This window comes from Dermacentor andersoni, unplaced genomic scaffold, assembly GCF_023375885.2.
Source record: "Dermacentor andersoni unplaced genomic scaffold, qqDerAnde1_hic_scaffold ctg00000039.1, whole genome shotgun sequence".
In the NCBI taxonomy this organism is placed as follows: Eukaryota; Metazoa; Arthropoda; class Arachnida; order Ixodida; family Ixodidae; genus Dermacentor; species Dermacentor andersoni.
In genome coordinates this window covers 1,683,452-1,705,212 of record NW_027314752.1, presented here as the reverse complement: position 1 = coordinate 1,705,212, position 21,761 = coordinate 1,683,452, and the positions used below count along the sequence as shown (strand labels likewise).

General features: G+C 47.4%; 1 pseudogene; it reads left to right on the top strand.

Moving 5' to 3' along the window:
• The first annotated feature begins 19,397 nt into the window (after positions 1-19,397).
• On the top strand, positions 19,398-21,145 carry LOC140214357 (uncharacterized; annotated as a pseudogene).
• Positions 21,146-21,761: the final 616 nt, after the last annotated feature.

The following is a 21,761-nucleotide window of genomic DNA, read 5'->3' as shown; positions in this document are numbered from 1 at the left end:
CTACTTATTTGCAGCATACACCTGCAGCACCTTTGGGACTAATGACACAAAGGTCAAGGCCAGCCTGGCGACCATGCTTGCCAAGGAGTAGTGTAAATATTTAATCTGTTTCCATAATAGCATAAGACATGAATTTAAGGAATTAATCTATTATATCGAGCAATAAAAACGGTTAATGCATTGCCGGCGCATTTGTTTTATTTTTTGCACTGCATGATTCAGCACTATATAAATTCTTTCTGTTTATGCAACATATATGAAAGTACCGCTGGTTCAGGAGCATTATTAATCTACTAACGGTAATGCATAAGTGCAGATGAAAAGGAACAGGTGCACATGCATAAATACATTCAAAACGTTTTGCTACTGCATGTAAAGAAAAATGTAAACTAACTTGTAGATAGCCGCTATGGAGTTATGGCCTTATACACTCTTTGAGGACTTGTCTATAAAATGTATATGCCTATAGAGTGTCTATAGATTAATGAAAATTCATGTTTGTTGACAAATGTCTGCAGAATGTCATAGAAAAAAGTGTATCGGATTAAAAAGTTCTGTTTTTGTAGACTGAAGTCTATAGAATGTCTATAGACTGTCTATATACATTTGTCTATAGACATTCCATAGACTTCAGTCTACAAAAGTAGAACTGTATATATAGTTCTACTCTTGTAGACTGAAGTGTATAAAATGTCTACAGACAAATGTCATCTATAGACATTCTATAGCTTTCAGTCTACAAAAGTAGAACTGTAAGCCTATACACTTGTCCATAGACATTCTGCAGACACCTGTCTACAAACATGAATTTTAATTAATCCATAGACACTCTATAGACTCAGACTTTTTAGAGTAGTCCATAAAAAGTGTATGGCCATAAATCTATAGTCAGTCTATAGACAGTATATAGACTCAGACTTTTTATAGACTAGTCTATAAAAAGTGTATGGCCATAAGTCTATAGTGAGTCTATAGACAGTCTATAGACTCAGACTTTTTATAGACTAGTCTATAAAAAGTGTATGGCCATAAGTCTATAGACAGTCTATAGACTCAGACTTCTTATAGACTAGTCTATAAAAAGTGTATGGCCATAAGTCTAGACAGTCTATAGACAATCTATAGACTCAGACTTTTTATAGACTAGTCTATAAAAAGTGTATGGCCATAAGTCTATAGACAGTCTATAGACAATCTATAGACTCAGACTTTTTATAGACTAGTCTATAAAAAGTATGGCCATAAGTCTATAGACTGTCTATAGACAGTGTATAGACAGTCTATAGACTCAGACTTCTTATAGACTAGTCTATAAAAAGTGTATGGCCATAAGTCTATGGACTGTCTATAGACTAGTCTAAAGAAATGTCTATAGACAGTCTATAGACTCAGACTTTTTATAGACTAGTCTATAAAAAGTGTATGGCCATAAATCTATAGACTGTCTATAGACTAGTCTAAAGAAATGTCTATAGACAGTCTATAGACTTCATAGACAAATGTCTATAGACTGTCTATGGACTTTCTATAAAAATTTTTGTAAGGGTAGGCCTAACGCCGACGCCTCACTAAGAACTCGGCAAAATGGAGACAAACTGAAGAGGAGGATCGTCAGGGCACCACTGATGCCTCATATGCCAAGGAACATGCCAAAATTATCATACGCCCCTTGGAGGGCTTAATATTGCCAAGACAGGACCTACCGTGACCTGTAAGGCGATCGTGGAAGACGCGTCTTACACCGATGCAGATTAGTTCGGACATCATTTGTCCTAACATAAAGCAAGACAATATGGCAGCCAGCGCGCGTGACCGCGACGACGCTGCAAGATACACGACGATCAGGGCAATTCGTGCAGCTGAAGGAATGTTTGAAGCCAGTGCATACGAGGCCGCCCTCCACACCACGGTTAAAGGGGTAATCAGAAACATCAATCTCAAAGACGGTCTACCGGACCTGGAACGCAACATGGTCAATGAGACAAACCAGCTGGCCTCGATGGTCAAGAGAATTAAATACACAGGTACAATCATCATAGCTTTAGACGCACTCAAGGTTCTGAACTTCGTGCGCTATGGCGCAGTCGTTGTGACGTGCTTTCTTTACCGCAACCAAGTCGATATCTGCTACGCGTGCGGCAGACTCGGACATCGTGCCGACGTTTGCCCCACTCCGGCAGACTCCACCTGTAGCGGATTTGGGGCAGTGAACCCGTACAACCAACACCAGTGCACACCAAAGCGTGAGTTGTGCGGGGACCCACACCCTTCGGCGGACAAAACGCGCAAGCAGAGATTCATCCCGTACGTCGTCAGAAGGAGATGATAGGAGATAGCGGCGATGGAAGCTTCGAGAAACGGTGCTTCGCTACCATCACCTGGCGACGAGAACAAGGATCAGTTCCAGCAGCCTCCACCTCAAGAGCCTAGAGGGCGTTCCCGATACAGAGGACGTTTTCGCTCTAGACGGAGCTCCCGGAGTCGCTCTCGACCCAGAGGGCACTCTTTCTCTAGAACCAGGACCAGATCCTGCTCTAGGGGCCGCTCCGAATCCTGGCGCCAAGGTAATCAAGCCCGGTTCGAGTCGCCAGAATCCTCGAGGTCCTGCTCCAGGGATCGCCGACCCGAGGCCCACAGCAAGGGGACTGACTGACTTCTAGGAACGTCGGAAAAGGTAACACGGGACTCACCACCAGAGCATGATAGACATAACGACAGGCTAGCACAACTTGAGCTCGCAAATTACATGATGAAAAACACAAGAGCTCGGCTCATGGCAGCAGCCGATCAAGCAGCCGGTCGCTCCCCAACGAATGGAAGTCCCCATAGTAGACCAGAGTGATACGGAAAGGCCCGCTAAATAGAGAGCAATCGTTAATGAGCAAGAAAGAGCATCAGATATGGCCGAATCAGAGATTCCAGAGATGCTCTGTGCTCTCAGTGACAGCATTATGCAGATAAATGAAAACTTCTGACTCTTCCAAGCCAATGTGGCTTCCATGGACAAGCGCGCTGATCAGCGGATTAGCAAAATTGAAACCTTCTTAGATAATGTGCGGCCACTTTTGCTGCGAGCTAAAGCTCCTACACCCCCAGCAACAGCTTCGACTAGTCACAGCGTGAGTGCGATCGGCCCTCCGAAGGTTAGCACAGCAAGACAACAGTAATACGATGGCCGCACAAACTAACGCATTCAGAATGGGACAATGGAATAGCAGGGATTTCCTTCCCAAGAGAGCTCCCTTGCAGCAATATATTCGCTCAAACGCAGAGAAGCCACATGTTATACTTATACAAGAAACACTAAACTCTAATGTCAAGCTGTCCTCCTACAGGCCGATAACGAAGTACGAGAAACGATGGGGGGTCGGCGCACTGATAAACAAGAAGCTGGCCCACATCACTCATGATATCAAGATGACCGCATGTAAAGCTCAATACATAATGATAGAAATTATACCCAGCCCCGCGAAGCACACAATTATAGTCATGCTAAATGTCTACTGCAGCCCCATAGACATAAGACAACGCTTCAGAGCCCTAATCACCAAGGCAACGCAACTAGCGCGCGACTGCCCTTTGATCATAGCGGGTGACTTCAACGCCCCGCACCAGAGCTGGGGATCACAAGGGGTAGGACCTCTGGCGCCAGGCGACGAACCTAGACATGGTGCTGGTCACAGACACGGCATTTCCTACCAGATACGGGAGACTGTCGAGCCGTGACCTGAACCACGGATCTCACTTTTGTAAGGAGCCCCGCAGTAGTCAAGTTGGCCAACCTTGGGGCAGACTTTATATTTGGCCACGCACCTCCAGGTAGCGCAGAAGAGACAGCACATGTTCTAGTACATAGGCTAGGACAAGTTTCGCAAGATTAGGGCAGAGCGAACGGAGAGTGAGCACAAGGCCAGCCTCGGGAGGCAATGGGTGGCACAGGTTTGATATGAAATCAAAGCTACGACCAAAGACGTTTGCACCAACCTCCCTCTGGAAAAGATGGACAGTCGTCTGGCTCACCTGTTAGAGGCTAAGCGGTTCCTCCTCGACAGGTGGCCTCAACCACAGGTTCAAAATAAAGATCTCGGAAATCAGCAGAACTATAAAGGAACACTACAGAGCCCTCTGTAAACAGTTATGGGATGAGGTGTGCAACTAGATCCACTGACAGATGCGCAACGGGGAACCTGGAATCTCCTAAAACATAGCCTCGGTGAGACTAACACTAAATCCAACCAACGCAACACACTGGCCCGCATACACGCAACCAAGCGTGAACCTTCCGGCGAGGAAATTTTATCCAGACTCGTGAAGAAGTGTCTATCAGCCGTATCGGGACCTCCACCACATTCACCTGACTACGAAAGTTCGTGGAACCCTGAGCTCGACGCAAGATTCGGGATTGAGGAGATCAGGCAGGCGCTCCACGTCCTAAGTGGCAGATAGACTCCTGGTCCAGACAAGATCGCAAACAAATCCCTACGGAACCTGGACGACAAGTCCATCGAATACCTGATGGACATCATCTACCAAGCATGGAGCAGTGCTGAAGTGCCAGAAATGTGGAAATCAGCCATCATCCTCCTAATCCCAGAGCTGGGTAAGCCGCCCAGCCTCGACAGCCTCCGTCCAATTGCGCTCACAAGTGCGTGGGCAAGGTTGATGGGCACGCAATCCAAACAGAATTTCTCGTTAACTTTCACTCTACTATATTATTGTACAGTACACTTTGGAGAACAAATATTTTTCTTGTTCTTCAAGCAGTATGTAACCCTCGCGTGTATTTTTGAGCATATAGTTTTTCATCAGCAGATCTTGCGAAGGTTTTTTCCGTAGCTCCGGATTTTCGGATATATATATAAATTGTAGTGGGTAATATGCATGTGGCGCTGTGCGGACTGCCACCGCTGCGGCGCGAGACCCGAGCTCGGGCTGCTGATGCGAACGCCTAAAACTCGCGATGAAGCGCTACTTGCGATCCCGCGTACGAGCTGCAATAAACTCCCTTTCATTTGGTGGAGGTGCGGGGTAGACCTCGGGAACTGGAACTCCGAAGCCGGACGCTACCTACTGCTGCGACCATGCCTGACGAAACCACCCAGGAAGATGCACCACAGCCTCCGGCGGTCATCGTTTCCAGTGTGTTGCGCCAGCGTGATCCTGTCATCTTTAGCGGCACCGATGATCATGACGTGGAGGATTGGTTGTCATCTTACGAACGGGTGAGCCAGCATAACAAGTGGGACGACGTCACCATGTTGCACAACGCGCTGTTTTATTTAATCGGCGTCGCGAACCTCTGGTTCCGAAACCACGAACACGATTTCACAACGTGGAGCACATTCAAGACAAGTTTCGCAAAAGTGTTCGGGCGCCCCGCGGTGCGCAAGCTTCGCGCAGAACAACGCTTACGGGGGCGTTCGCAACATCACGGTGAAACTTTCACAAATTACATCGAAGATGTCATTGACCTGGGTAAGCGCGTGAATCCGTCAATGTCAGAACAGGACAAGATAAAACACATCATGAAAGGCATTGATGAGGACGCCTTTCAAATGTTGTCAGCGAAAAATCCGCGTACCGTGGCTGAAGTTATCAATTTGTGCCAAAGTTTTGACGAGCTACGGAAACAACGCATCTTAGCTCGGCGCCCACTGCGTACGGAAGATTCGTTAGCGGCATTAATTATTGGCGACAAGCACACAATTTTGCTGACGCAAATAAAAGAATGTGTGCGCGAGGAGGTTGCACGACAGCTCTCGATTTTGCCGACCACGGAGAATCCTTCTCAACGTTTGGCTCCAGCGATCCGACAGATAAGAAAACAGCAAGTGACCGAAGCTCTTCCCCCTCCACACACAGCCGGCTCCTGTGGCCGCGCCTCTGACGTATGCTGAAGCCGTTGCACGGGCGCCTCGTCTGCCGGTGTTCTTTCCTCCGCCTTCAGCGCCTCGCCCGCCGGTGTTCTCTCCTCCGCCTTCGCCTCGCCAGCCGGCGGATCCCTTTTTCAGTGCTTTTCAACTTAATAGATTCGTTTTGTGAAAATTCGTGATTTTCAACAATCGTTATTAAAAGATTGATGGCCTAAAACAAAAGTTCACTACCAACAGTCACTAGATTCTATTTCTTTTATATGCAACAAACATCATCAGGTTTGGTGCAGTAGTTGTCAAGAAAAACGATTTCTCCTTTCCCGTGCATTTAGATGAGAGCCCCCGAGCTGAAGCTTGCTCTTAAAGGGTCCCTGAAACACTTTTGTGGGGTCACCATATTTTCTCTGGATCTTTTCTCAACACGTTATGGAACACAGAAAAAGTAATTTCAAGAACTGACCCACACAAGCCGTTGTAGCTGAGAAACAATTCAAAATACAGTTATACCTTGATTAAAAGAAGTCGGCAAAAATAGCAATTTGTTGTATTGTGGCTTTTCATCATTCGGAAAGTAATCGATGTTCGTTTGTATCTCAACAATAACAGTTTGCATGCCCCTACAAACTATGTATGTTCATTGTAATTATTATTGTTACACTACAGATGTCTGAATGATGTGCTCCTTAAGCTTCTTTTCAGTATTCTCTTAGGTACACATGAACTTGTTCTCTTAGACCAATTCATGCATTTGTTGGCTCCAGGTTCTGGTCTACATGGTTCATCCTGGATTCTTATGATCTTATTTTATTTGAATCTTTTTTTTACCAATGACTTCATTTATTAGAGGAATAGATTGTTCAGTAAGCTAGCTTTCCACTCTCTGTTTGATCAGAGCATCAAATCAGGGCATCAAAAAATGAGTATTCGTTGTCTGTTCTTGGCATTTTAATACTTTGACAGCATGCAATATAGGAATGTTAGCATTTTATTGTATAAGGGGCTGCAAGAGAATTTGAGTGACGGCAGTTGGAAGTTCATTATCACCACAGAAAGAACCTGTTATAAGTAACATAGATGAGTAATTTAGGATTTGAGATGAATGTCAAGTCCGCCATGCTTAATTCATTCCTACATTTTATTTCAACTAATGTACCAGCATTACTATAAGCACTAGTGTGACACAAATTTGTATAAATATTTGTATAAACTTCACATATAAAATTGGGCTTATAAACCTGCACTGTGTAATACATTTGTGTGCAGAGGGCGAGAAATTGGACCAATCCTGTTTTTCAAAATTTGAAAAGATTCTTTCTGAATTGCAGTTGTGCCAGTCTCTCAACAGTAATTTCCTCACCGACAGAATTGTACACATGATATGCTTTTAAAATAATAAATACAAGTATTCACTTTTTAGATTAAGCGCCTGCAAATATTTGATGCTTTAAAGTAGGCAATTTGTAAATACAAATATTTTCTGATAGCTTTCGAACACCTAAAACATTACCTGTGCACTAATAAACCTCTAATGGAAGCACAAGTATTGTAAATGTCACCGCCGAGGGCATACTATAGGCATAAAACATGAAAGCGTGCATAGAAGAGGATGGGTATGCTTGTGAGGCAGCTAGACTTTCCTGACTATACAGGGATCATTTGCACTCCCTGAAGAGCCCTTTGTATGCTAGTGATTTCCTCATTTGTTCGTAGCGTTCCGTTTGTGCTTTTAGTAAACAATGCTACACAATGTGCGATGTAAATACGGGAACTTGCCAATGGAAATAAAAACCAGGATGTGTTTATTGTTTTACATATATTTTGAAATAGCTGTTCATTCTTCAAAAACCGTATGAAACATATTCTACATTTCTTTCAATTGTGGCACCATTCGATTTTTGTTCCATTCAATCCGCAAAAATTCTATATAGGGCTACGATGTACCTTCATGCAATGAATAAACTTATTTCAGGATTTTTTCTTTTTCTTTTTGTTCTGCAAGTTGCATTCCTAAGGATTACCTCCACATCCACTCAGCCATTTTGTTGGCACGTATGCCTTCAGACTGTGGCACGTTTCAACGACGTGAAGACGCACGTGCACCAATATGTGGCCATTTCAGTGCTGTGTCTTCTTTCAAAGCTTGCTTATTATTTTTAACCTGTCTACCCAAATAGCAATTGTCTATTGGCACCGTTATGCGATGTAGGTGTCAACGTATTCAGTCAGATCTTAATTAGGAATATGCATGCGTGTGCAGTATGCTACATAACATCCTGTTACGCAAGCCTTACCGTATGCTCGTGTATGTTGAGCTGCCGAGATGATTCATAGCATGTTCCAGCATTATGTGAAAAGCTGTTTCATTGTGTATCCCACGATTCCCAAGTCAACTATCGTACCAGTTATATTGGTAAACACTGTGCAAATGAATATATTTTCATATAAATTAACTAGTTCTTTAGTTATATTATGATACAGCTTAGGCGATGCAGCCGTGCTGAAGGTTGCGGAGACATTTTTCCTGGCATCACTCAAGTTCCCCGACCACATCCAATCGCCGTCGCATTCCAATTATGGTGCGCCGGGGCGCCTCTACCACATTACCGCTCCCGTCAGACAGGTTGGCGACCCCCACCTCGTGCGCCGCACGTCGAGCTTTTGTCTGCCCCCCCCCCCCCCCCCCCCCTGCTTGACTCTTTGCGGAAGTGCAACGGCAGGCTGGCACGGTTCCAGGCAGTTGACCTTGGTCCCGAGCAAAGCTGTTTTGCGGCTCTGGAAGGTCGTTCGAGAACAACCTGTATCTCCAGCTGAACGCTTCCAGGCGAGGAGGCGACGCCGGAGTAAGTCAACCATCGGACAATCGAGCCTTTGCTCAAATGTGACGGCACTTGCACGAGCGCCTACCATTGGAGAAAAATGACGACATCTGAGCTGGCTCGACGATTGGCCGAAAATAACGTGACCCCGAGAGACCGAAGGGGTTAAAAGCGAGACAGGGAGAAGAGTTCTTTCGTTCTTCTTGCCACGGGCCGCAGCGTCCGATTTGCTGCCGGCCGTCGATGACTTTATGACTGTTCATTAGCTTGTGTTATTACTGTAAATAATGCAAATAAACCTTCAGTTCTGAAAATCCTCCTCAACGGCGGCCAACTCCCGCACTCAACGGCAAGATCTAATAACTGGTGGCAGCGATAAGGACGAACCTTCGAACAAAGAATTCCTGAGGAACAGGGAACAGCGAAGAAGAAAGAGCCTTCAACCCAGGGAATCCTGAGGAACTGGAAACAGCGGACCGATGAACCAGATGGCAGGGTGCTGCATGCGTGAGTGAGTGTGTGGCTTTTTCCTTGTGATTCGCCAGACTTCAAATTTTGAGTGTTTATTTTGATGGGTCTTGGAATCGGGAGTTTGTAGCATATATTGTGTTTGCACAAATTATTTAAGGAAAACAGTTCTAACCACCAGTCGGGGCAGCTGCTATGGAGCTTACGAGGCCAGACTTGTTATTGTGCGACGAGTTGGGATTTGAGGCGGACGAAAAGATGAAAAAGCCAGCTATCCAAAAGGCAGTTCAAGATAGTGGCAATAATGATGAAAGCATTAGGATTGCTCGGGAAGTGGTACAAGAAAGATGGGAGCGTGAGTGTCAAGAACGTGGGCATGAGCGTAAGCGAGAACGGGAAAAAGCACGAAAAAGAGATGGCAGAGCTACAGGTTGAACTTCAGAAATCGCGTCCAGCGGCGGGCAGTGAAGGGGACACCCGTAGCAGATCAAGCGAAGTCGAGCCATGTCGGATGGACCACTGGATGAAACCGTACAAAGTTGGAGAGCACATTGCCTTATTCTTGATTCATTTCGAGAGAACTTGTGAAAGGTGCAATTTCACTCAGGGGACAGCGGTTGGTGACTTTGTTGCCTTGTGAGGCTGCGAACGCAGTCGCAAGATTAACGGAGAATGACGGGAAGACTACGGGAAAGTAAAGGCAGTGCTGTTGAGGAGGTACTGTGTTTCCCCGGAAGCATTTAGGCAGCTATCCGGAGAAGTGAGAAAAAAGAGCGACGAGGGCTACTCAGAGTTTCCGTAAAGTTTGAAAACAAACCTTGTTGAGCGGGTTAAGGGTGCCGAAGTCTACGAAAGCAGACACAAAATTATTGTGTATTTGTCTCGAACAATTCTACTACAACTTTCCACAGTCAGTGAGGTTTTGGGTGCAGGATAGAGATGCCGTAGACATTGTAGGTAGGGCGGCTCGGCTAGCTGAGGAGTACGTGATGCGACGAAAACTCACTACTGACGACGAGCATTCAAATGGAAGCGATAATCCGAGAAGGTATATCCACCACAAAAAATAGACAGAGGTAAAACCTACCGAAAGGGCCGAGTCGATGAAAAACAAAACTCAGGAAGGGAACAACGAGAGGCGACCCGTCCGATGTTATCAGTGCCAGGGCCTAGGTCACTATGCCCCGGATTGCAAAAAAAAAAAAAGCCGGTAGTGCTTTCCTACGTGGGTGTAAGCGACGAAAGCTACGAGCATCTCCGTCCGTACCTCCAGGACCTACAGATTAGCGGAAAAACCTGTTAGGTATTAAGGGACAGTGGAGCTACCATGGACCTAGTTCACCCTTCTTTTGTAAAAGCCGAGGACCATACAGGGAAGGTAACTTGGATCAAGTCAGTACTAGAGGAACACAGAGTGTGAATGCCAATAGCACGAGTGACAATTTCCGGTCCTTTCGGAGAACTAGAGACAGAGGCAGGCGTTGAGTAGGCGCTACCAATTGACTGCCCGTATCACTTTTCAAACCATTCGGAGCGTTTGTTACGGGAGCGCGGTCAGGAGTTCGGAGAAGGAAGGGTGCAGGCATTAACCCGCTTGCGAGCACGCCAAATCGACGCTCAGCTGACCGAGGACCCCAGCGCAGCGGTGGTAGAACGCGAGGAAGCGCATTCCCTAGTAGAACCTGGGACAACCGAGGAAAAAGAAACAGTGGGACAGCAGCGGTGCCAATTAAAATGATCCCCGTAGAAAACTTGCGTAGCGAAGAAAGGTCCTCAGTGGAAGTAACAGAAGGGGAGAACAGCTCTGTACTTTCATCTGCCTCTGGGGGCTTTGACAGGCTTCTCCAGGTGGACAGGGAGTCGCTCAGCGCGGAACAACAGAGGGGCCAGACTATGACACGTTTACACTACAAGGCGAAAGAGAGCATAGCTAGGCGCAACGTTACCATCCACGAAAATGGAGGACTGCTGTATAGGCACTACCGACATCGTAGTGCCGTATCCTAGAGCTCGATCAGTTAATCGTTCCAGAGTGGTATCGGGCGGATCTCCTGACTTTGTGTCACGAAAATGGCTGGTCGGACCATCTAGGAATCAAGAAAACGAAGGAGAAGCTCTTGTTAGAATATTACTGGCCAGAATGTTTTAAGGATGTGCAAAATTATGTAAGGTCCTGTGACGCGTGTCAGCGAACTGGGAAGCCGAATGATAAACGCAAGCCACCATTAAAGTTGGTTCCGTTAATCACGGAGCCATTCCGTCGGGTGGTGATCGACACAGTCGGGCCTTTGCCGCCGAGCCGATCAGGGTGCAAGTACCTTTTGACCATGCTCTGTCCCGCGACAGTTTCCTGAAGAGATTCGTTCGAAAGAACTGAGGTCCACCGAGATAGCCGATGCTCTGTTGTCCGCGTTTGCGCGAATCGGTTTTCCTGCAGAGATTCAGGCTGGCCAGGGGACGGTACAGTGAAACCTCGTTATAACGAACAGTTAAAAAATCGGAAATTAGTTCGCTATATCCATAATTCGTAATATAAGATTTCGTAAAAAATACATGCAAGAGGAGCAAAATTCAATCAGAGAAGGCACAGCAACTCGAACGATGCTTACTTGGGTCACGTTCATTTATTTACGCACAAAGAACTGCGTTACCGCGGCCTGCTTCTTGGTGTTGATCGCATTCCGTATCACGCCCTGCCGAAGACGCTGTGCACTTGTCCGCATGGTCTCGTGTGCTTGTGCCTTGATGACAGCTTTGTTCTTCACAATGGTACTCAAAGTGCTCCTTGGGATGCGAAATAAGTCCGCAAGAATGCACTTCTTTTCGCCGTTCTCGACACGTTGAATTATCTCGAGCTTGGTCTTTAACGTCAGCGCCACTTTTTTTCACATTCATCGCCATCACAGCACTACGCACACCCGCGCACCGCACTCGACACGACCACCGAAAGAGCCTCCACACAACGCTACGACGGCCACGCCACTGCTAACACTAAAACGCAAAAGCAACATTCGATCACGCCGCTGCCGCCGCTGCTGAAGCGGCGCTGTCAGCGGTTGTGAGATGCGGACGATTTCTTTGGCTGTCAACTCTCGGTGACGACGTGGCATCTGTGGCGCTGTCAGCGCCTGCGAGGTAGTCCTGAACGTTTGCTGCGCCGCACAACACACTTGTAGTGCAACGAAGCCTGCCGCCTGCTATTAAAGTGAGGTAGGGCTTGGCGTCGCGAAGTTCGTTATATCCTTTTTATGCCAAACCGCGTTCGCTATAGGAAGTTAAAAATACATGTGTTTGACAAAAATATTTCGGAAGAGTTCGATATATTCAATAATTCGTTATATGCGTGTTCGTTATATCGAGGTTTGACTGTATTTACAAGTGCTTTAACCACAACGTTCCTACAAAGGTGTGGTGTGCGGCTGATGCACAGCTCCGTGTACCATCCACAATCAAACAGCGTTGAGAAGATGCACTCGGTGCTAAAGAGAGTGTTACGTGCATTTTGCCAAGAACACAATGCAGACTGGGACGAGTGTTTACCCGCAACCCTGTTCGCGTTGAGAACGCTCCCACATAAGGCAACAGGGCTCACTCCTTCCGAGCTGATGTACGGTCGGGCGATCCGTTCCCTCCTAAGAATGTTAAGAGAAACGTGGGAAAAGACAGATGAAAGCCAGACGGCTGTGAGTTACGTTTTAAAATTGCTGGATCGCTTAAGTGTCTCGCGAGAACTGCTTGAAAAAAAAACCTAAAGGAGGCCCAGGAAACAGCAAAGGCGTACTATGACAGAAATGCGCGTAGGCGAACATTTAAGGTAGGCGGAAGGGTCATAATCCTAGGGCTTTCACGAAAAAACAAACTTGAGGTACAGTGGGACGGACCCGTAAAGGTTAGCCAGAAGATATCAGAGATTAACTTCACCCTAGAAGTTCCCCGAAAAAAGAAATAAAGGAATCATTCACCACTGCACTTTAATGAACCCTTATGGTGGAAGGGAAGAGGTAGTGAACATGGTCGTAAACGAGTCTGAAGAAGTAGCGGTCGAACTTCCACTTTTAGCGAGTGTCAGATGCGGAACGCTCCATAGAAGGCAACCTGAATCTGTCTGATCAAGTAAGCGACCTCCGGAAACTCGTTGAGGAATTTTGCCAATGATTCAGAAGCCTGCCGGGGAGAACGACGCCCATTACTCATGAGATTGAGTTGATATCAGACGAGCCCGTCCAATCGAAACCGTACCGGGTCTCACCTCGTCAGCGAGAAATAATGGAAGTAGAGATCAAACGAATGCTTGAGTTGGGAATCACTGAGCCAGCAGACAGTGATTACACTTCCCCGATGATTCTCGTAGAGGCGAGTGGGAAAGAGCCGCGTCCATGCACTATAGGAAATTGAATGCGATTACAAGGAACCAACTTTACCCTATACGTAACATAAAAGAACGAGTGAACGGGTAGGCGGAGCCCAGTACATTTCAACAATCGACTTAGGGGATACTGGCAGGTGACCATATCAGAAAGCTCAAGTCGCTACGCAGCATTCACTACCCCGCTTGGCGCATTTGGACCACTAATGTTAAGTTTCGAGCTTAAGAACGCACCGTTTAGCTTTTCCAAGCTGATGGATATTGTTTTGAAAGACCTACAAGATTACGCGATCCCATACTTGGATGGTGTGACCATCTTTTCTAACAGCAGGAACGATCACATGGAGCACTTAAGGAGGCGCTGGCACGTCTACGAGACGCGGGTCTCACGGTAACGGACGAAAAGTGCAACTTCGTGTGTTCGCAAGTTACCTACCTAGGGCATGTCTTAGGTCAAGGAACGCGGCGGCCCTCCGAACTAAAGATAGGGCCTATCAATAACTTTCCTGAACCGCAAGCTAAGACAGATGTCAGAGCCTTTCTGGGGCTCGTGGGATATTACCAGCGGTACATTCCAAATTTCTCACAGGTAGCAAGCCCTCTGACAGACACCCTCTGAAAAGGAGAGCCCGAAAATGTTCGATGGAATGAGGCCAAAGAAAGCGAATTTCAGCACCTGAAAGAGGTTCTGAGCTCAGGACCAGTGCTTCGGACCCCCCATTATTCTAAGGAACTTATCGTGCAGTGCGACGCTAGTGACAGAAGGTTGGGAGTCGTCCTCAGCCAGGCGGGCGAAGACTAGGAGGAGCATCCGGTACTGTATGCTAGCCGAAAATTAACGCGCAGAGCGGAGGCGTACAGCGCTTCCGAAAAAGAATGCACCTGCTTAGTTTGGGCAGTCCAGAAATTACTTACCAGTACAGAGCGAAATTCAGTTTCGAGGCCGACCACTGTCCTCTGACCTGGCTCAGACACATGTCCCCTAAGAACGGACGCTTGTTCAGATGGAGTCTAGTTCTCCAGGAATGTAACTTCATCGTCTATTACAAAATGGGCAAGTTAAATGGGAACGCCGATGGTTAGAGCCGGTTCGTTCGGTAAAACCGACGTATTACCTTCCTTCCTTTGACTAACGAGGTAGGAAGTGTTATTATCGGCTGGAAGTCATACTTGTAGCTTCAAAACTTTGCTTGTGTATAGTTATAAAAGTTATTTTCATTAATTGTTTAACTTCCTCCCGTTTCTTTTGCAACGACAATATCACTCTGGCCTTGTCGGCATTCTAGGAGATATGGAAGGCTGTTTAGAAATGTGGTTGGAAATGCTTTATCAAAATTGGGAAAAGAAAGAAAAAAACAGGGTTGATTTTGACATAGTAATAGCCTGGCAAGTCAGGGGTGAAGAGCCTGCGCTTGCACGTGGTACAGCGCTATGTTCTTTAGTTTGTTTTACGTAGGTTCACCAGGGCACGGCATCCAGAAATTCGTCCCACGAGGATCGTCACCAGTACACATGTTCCATCAGCGTTCCTCATGGCCAGCGAATTGCGTTCACCAACCATTCTGAACTTCCGGGGCGAAGAGGAGCTGTTGGATCATTATCATCATCGGCCTATTTATGACCGCTGCAGAACGAAAGGCTCTCCTTGCGATCTACATTTAACCCTCTACTGCGCCAACCGATTCCAACTAGCACACGCAAATTTCCTCATTTGGTCGCATCATCTAGTCTTCTGCCGTCCTCTACTGCGCTTCCCTTCTCTTCGTACCCATTCTGTCACCCTAATGGTCCAACAGTTGTTTAATCTGCGCATTACATAACCTGCACAGCGCCATTTTTTTCTCTTAATGTCTATTAAAATATCGTCTATAACTGTTTGCTCTCTGATCCAAACCGCTCTCTTTCTGTCTTTTAAAGTTATGCCTAGCATTCTTCGTTCCATCGCTCTTTGCGCGGTCCTTTACTTGTTCGCAAGCTTCTTTGGCAGTCTGAAAGTCTCTGCGCCGTATTTCAGCACCGGTAAAATGCACTGATTGTAACTTTCCTTTTCAATGATAACGGTAAGCTCCCAGTCAGCTCACGATGTCTGCCGTATGCGATCCAACCCATTTTTATTCTGTGAATTTCTTTCTCATGGTCAGGGTTCCCTGTGATTAGTTCACCTAGGTAAACGTACTCCATCACAAACTCTACAAGCTGACTTGCGATCTTGAACTATTTTTCCCTTGTCCGGTTATTTATCAATATCTTTGTCTTCTACATATTAATCTTCAGTCCCACTCTTACACTCTCCCTGTTAAGGTCCTCAATCATTTGTAACTCGTCCACAGTATTGCTGAATAAAACGATGTCATCGGCAAACCGAAGGTTGCTGAGGTAGTCGCCGTCGATCCTTACTCCTAAACCTTCGCAGTTTAATAGGATGAATACATATTCAAAGCATGCAGTGAATAGCATTGGAGAGTGGAATTGTGGAATCTCTGTAGGTAATTTCTGCGGTATTTACGTAAGCGGTCTGTACTCCTTTATTACGCAATGCCTCTATGACTGCTGGTGTCTCTACTGAAGCAAATGCTTTTTCGTAATCTATGAAAGCCATATAGAGAGGCTTATTATACTCTGCGGATTTCTCGATAACCTGGTTAATGACATAGATGTGATCCATTGTAGGTTGGATTGGGAAAACGTTTATTGAGCCTGCAGTAAAGCGCGCAGGCGCGCTTCGGACGTGGCCTACATCATCATCGTGGCGGGTGCTCTGCGAGGATCCCCGCTTGCCATTGCCGGCTCGCCAGGCTCCTGCCTAGCCAGCGCTTCGATCACGTGCTGGGCGGCCTGGAGTTGTTTTTCTTGGTCGTCTCTCCGCGTTGCGCTATACGTCCCCAGTTAGCTTCGCTTGGATGTTTGGAGCAATCCCATAGCATGTGCTCGAGTGTGGCCGTCTCCCTGCAGCACGCTCAGCACTTGTCTTCCGGGTGCGATTCTTGGTACATCCTATGCAATAGCGCCGGGCTTGGAAGCGTTCTTGTTTGTACTTACCTGAACAGCACGGCCTGCTACCTGCTCAGCCCTTTGCAGGGCGGCGGGAGAAGTCTGCAGGCCAGCCGAAATGCCTTGGTCAGTCTTGGTGGTAACGCGCTTGAGCAGTCTGGTCGCGTTGGCCGCCTTTCCCGTGATGCAGGTGACGGTGTCTCCGTTTCTGCCGAGCGCTTCGATCGTCATGCCCAGGACTCGGATCTTGCTGACCGTACGTCGGTATTGTGTTACCATCCCTGGTGCGGATCTTGATCTTTTCGTGTTCCCTTTGCTTCTTGATTCTGTGCGTTTTGATCGGTTGGTAAAGCAGGAGCTCCGACTTACTTGGGGAGTAACTCAGTCCCGTACCTTCCAGGCTTTCTTCGATCGTGTCGACGGCCGTCTGCAGTGTGGATTCTATGCGGGTATCACTGCCCCCGTCCACCCACAGCGTAATGTCGTCCGCGTATATCGTGTGCTTCAGTCCTTCAAGCTGGCATAGTCTTTTGGCAACTTGAATCATAACAAGGTTAAATAGCATGGGCGAGATGACGGAGCCTTGGGGAGTGCCCTGGCTCCCTAATGTCTTCCCGTTCGTCTTCAGGTCGCCGGCTCTGAGCTACGCCGTCCTGCCGGTGAGGAAGTTTTTGATATATTCGTACGACCTCTCGCCTAGGTTTAGATGGAATACCTGCGCGAGGATGGCAGAGTGCGTCACCTTGTCGAAGGCGCTTTCTAGGTCGAGCCCGAGGACGGCTTTAGTGTCCCTGGTTTCGCCGTCGATGACGAGATGTTTGATTTGGATCATGGCGTCCTGCGTGCTCAGGTGTTGGCAGAAGCCGATAATCGTATCGGGATAGAGATCTTCGTTTTCTAGGTACTCTTGCCATCGGTTGACCAGGACGTTTTTCAGGACCTTGCCCACGCAGGACGTGAGCGAGATCGGGCGGAGGTTTTCCGTGCTCAGTGGCTTCCCTGGTTCGGGGATGAGAATTGTCTTGGCCTTCTTCCATTGCTTCGGCAGGGTGCCGCTCCTCCAGCATTTGTTACAGTACGCCGTTAGGTTCTCGATGGAACGGTTCTCGAGATTTTTTTATGGCCTTGCTTGTGATGAGGTGCGGACCAGATGCCGATCGGCTGTTCAGGTCGTGCAGGGCTGTGCGTACCTCTTCGATTTCTATGTCCCTGTCCAGGCGCACGTTGGGTCGGCCGCGGTATGGACCGTGATCGACCGAGGGTGTCGTCGGGACGTACTTGTCTTGGAGCTTCTTTCGCACGGCGGCAGCCCCGCCCTCCGTGGTCTGTCGATGTAGAAGTTTGGCGAGCCGATCTTTTTCGTGGGACGCAGTTTTAGTTTCATCCAGTCGGTGTTTGAGTAAATTCCACGTCTTGCCGTTGCGTATCTGGCCGTCAGCCGCGTTGCATAAGTCGTTCCATTGCTGGCAGCAGAGCGTACGGCAGTGCTCTTCGATCGCGCGGTTGAGCTCGGCCACTTTCTTGCGGAGCCTTCTGTTGAGTCTCTGCTTCTTCCATCTGTTTAGTATGGCTTTCTTTGCCTCGATGAGGTGGGCAAGTCGGCTGTCCATGTTGTCTGTCTCGACGTCTGTCTCGATATCTCGGGTTGAGTCATGCACGTTTCGGACGACCTTCTCAGTCCACGCGTCGATGCCCGTGATATTGTCCACCGCGGCTTCTCGATCCCCGAGTTTCCTGAACTCGATCCAGTCAACCCACGTGTACTTTCTCGTGCCACTTGCTTGGTCTCTCGGCGTGGGTACGACGATTTCGATGATCGTGTGGTCGTTGCCCAAGTCTTATCCGGTGTTTCTCTAGGTGATAGTGACCGGTTCGTTGTTCTTTACGAACGTGAGGACGGGTGTGGTGTCGCGAGACACCGAGTTACCGATTCTTGTGGGGTATGCCGGGTCCGTGATAAGGATGTAGTTAAGTTCTAGCGCGTCCTGTGCTAAGTTTCTTCCATTGACATTGTTCTTGATGTATCCCCACGTCTGATCCATGGCGTTGAAGTCTCCGCACGCCAGGATCTTGGACTTCCCTGCTGCGGTGCTCGCCTTGTGCAGCACAGACTTGAACCGCTGTCGCCTGTGCGACGGGTTGCAGTATATGTTTCAGATGAAAACGCTTTCCTTTCTGCATTTGGTTGGCACGAGCTCCGTGAAAGTGTGCTCCATCTTGACGGCTTTGAGTTCGTGCTCCACGAAGGTCAGTCCCTCTCTGACCAGGGTACACAGGCCCCTGCCGTCTGGCGGGCCCGCGTGCACTCTGAAGCCGGGAAGGGACGGTGTGGCGGTGAGAGTTTCCTGTAATAGTAGCACGTCGGGTTTTCGGTTGGCGCGCTCGATGTGTTGTTGGACCACTGCCCGCTTCCGTTGGAGGCCGCGGCAGTTTCACTGCCACACAACTATGCTTGCTCGGTCGGTGGCCATGTTTGTCCCAGGTGTAAGTTGTTGCCGGGTGCTTGGGTACCTTGATGTTGAGCGAAAATCGGGTGGCTCATCATTAGTTGAATGCTTCTCTCCTGGACGGCGAGTTTGCTGTCGTACTCTACGAACTTTCTCTCGATGGTGGTCTTCATTGCCAGGATCACCTTCTCGAGCTTGTCTAAACCGAAGTCGATACCAGAGAAGCGAGCGTCGAGTTCGCTGGCTGTTTTTTTTACTTCCTTGCATTTTGATAGCTCTTTTCTTTGGTGCAGGCTACTTCGCGGAGTCTAGCTCATTCGTCGCTGCCTTGCTAATACTCGGCTCCACCGTGCTCAGTGCTGTCGGCGCTTGCTCCATTGGTTGTTCATTGTTGTTGATCTCCTTGCAGATGTTCTCAATCTCCCGGGTTAGTTGCATGATCGTGGCCTTCATCTCCGCGTTTTTTTTTTTCGCAACGCCTCGAGCGTCTGGGTCTCCTGACTATTTCGCCAACAAGCATCTCGGTTTGCAAAACCACTTGTACCGAGAGCTGTTGGTCAGTGACATTGAAGAATACCGGAGGCTGCTTCGAGTGACAAGAGAACAGTTTCTTCAGTTGCTGTCGCGTATGGGACCTCGCATAGGAAGGCAGGACACCGTGATGCGGCGAGCAATACCAGCCGAAACAAGGCTACAGGTGACGCTACGATACCGCGCTTCAGGCATGTGCCTCACCTCTTTTCATTTCCACTGAAAACATCGCTCACATGCGTTGTATCTCAGGCTCCTGGGTTTAAATTACGTGCGCAGTTTGAAAAATGTCCGCGGGTAGAGAAGGGATTGCGCCGTCTATTGTGAAGCGCCTGTAAAGTCGTCAGATTTCAGGAAGTAGCAAAATAGTAAGGCTACGAAAGCCTTCTTAACAGCTTGGCCATCCTTGATGTAAAAGTTCCTTGCCTTAGAATTTGCCTGCTAATTACTGATGATATGCTTTTCTTTTTTGTCGTATATGCAGGAGAGAGCCACCACTCCTTGAGTCGACAATTTCGGCTGGGCCACTCCAGTGTAAATGATATTATCCACCAAACGTGTAAGGTGATTTATGAAGAGTTGAAACATGACCTTCTGAAAAGGCCATTCACAGAAGATGAGTGGAAAGGTGTAATCACAGGTTTCAATAAAAAATTGAATTTTCCAAACTGCGTTGGAGCCATGGATGGGAAGCATGTACCAATTACGAAGACAGCGAATTCTGGAACAGTGTACAGAAATTACAAGAAGAGCTTCAGCATTATATTCTTTGCCGTCGTTGATGCCAACTACAAGTTTTTGTACACGGATGTTGGTGCTCCCGGCTCACAAGGAGATGCGGACGTCTGGCAAACGACGCCGCTACAAACACGTGTATCAAACATGACGGCTGGTCTTCCATAACTTGTGAAGGTGGTAAGCTCGCCCGATGTGCTCCTCCCATCCGTGTTCGTCGCAGATGACGCCTTCCCTATAGGAAGAAACTTGATGAAGCCCTATGGGGGCTCTTCCTTAACAGAAGAGAAGGTAATCTTTAATTACAGGTAATTTATGCCTCTATACTGAAACGACACTATGTGAAATGTAAAGGTGATATCTAACATTTGATAACTCCGTAATTGTCGCAATTATGAAATAATAGAAAGCTTCGAGATGACCCAGTGTAATTAATGCAGTTGCTGGGTTGGGGCAAGCAAACCAGTGGGGAGACCACAGATTGTAATATTTAGTGGTAGTCAAAGCCTGCTATCACCTTCTCCAGTGGTGTAACAGATATAAAACAACATAACGATTTGTGTTTACATTGCAGGTTGGCCAGGGCTCGGCGTGTCGTTGAGAACGCATTTGGAGTACTTGCAAATCGGTTCAGATTTCTGCACACTGTAATCAACGCTGAGCCCGAAAAGGTGATAGCGATGGTAAATGCCGCATGTGTATTGTATAACTTTCTCGCCACTGACTTGCACTCTTGACTCGAGTGCTGAGACGTCTACCGGATCACTGTTCTCTGCACAGCCCAGTTCCCCTGGAAGAATTAATGCTGTTAGTTCTGCAGTGCGAGAGAGTTTATGTGCATATTTAAATGGCAGAGGTGCTGTGTCATGGCAGCAGCAATCAGCGCACTTGGATGCAAACGCATACAGAAGACCTTAAGATTGTATAGAGACAGTGCAAGGCGTACTTGTATTATGCCGTATCATGCATTAAACTTGTTTTGTGATATTGAACGTGATGTCTATATTATAAGGGAGAAATCGCCTAGCGCCGTGCCAAATAGTCGGCATTTTTAACTATGGGAATGGCGAGTGAAATGCTAGAATGCAAAGAAAAAGTGTTTTATTCAAATTACAACTGAGTTTCTTTCTCAGTCTGAACAAGAATGAAAGTAAACAACTCTTTAATAACTTCTAATTTGAGATATGATCTCATTCAAGCTTTCACACTCGGTGCTGTCCACACAATTTTCCAGTGTCTTCAGGACGGCGGTTTGGCATGCAATAATTTCAGCCTTTGGAATGAGGCGCATGTGCGCAGCAACTAACTTTCCAAAGTATTCAGGTGCATTTTCGGATTGTGCAGTTTTTGCTGGCTGGTCCATGCTGGTCGCTATCTTTTGTAGCACATATCCTGCCTTTGTGTCCACATATCAGCTGATGACATAGCAGATAGTCGTCTCTTCCTGCCCACTATTGAACGAAAGCTTGCAGCAGATGTCTTGCCAGTCCGTAGGCCAACCACAGTACTGGTGTCATCGTCCAACGCTGTGGTC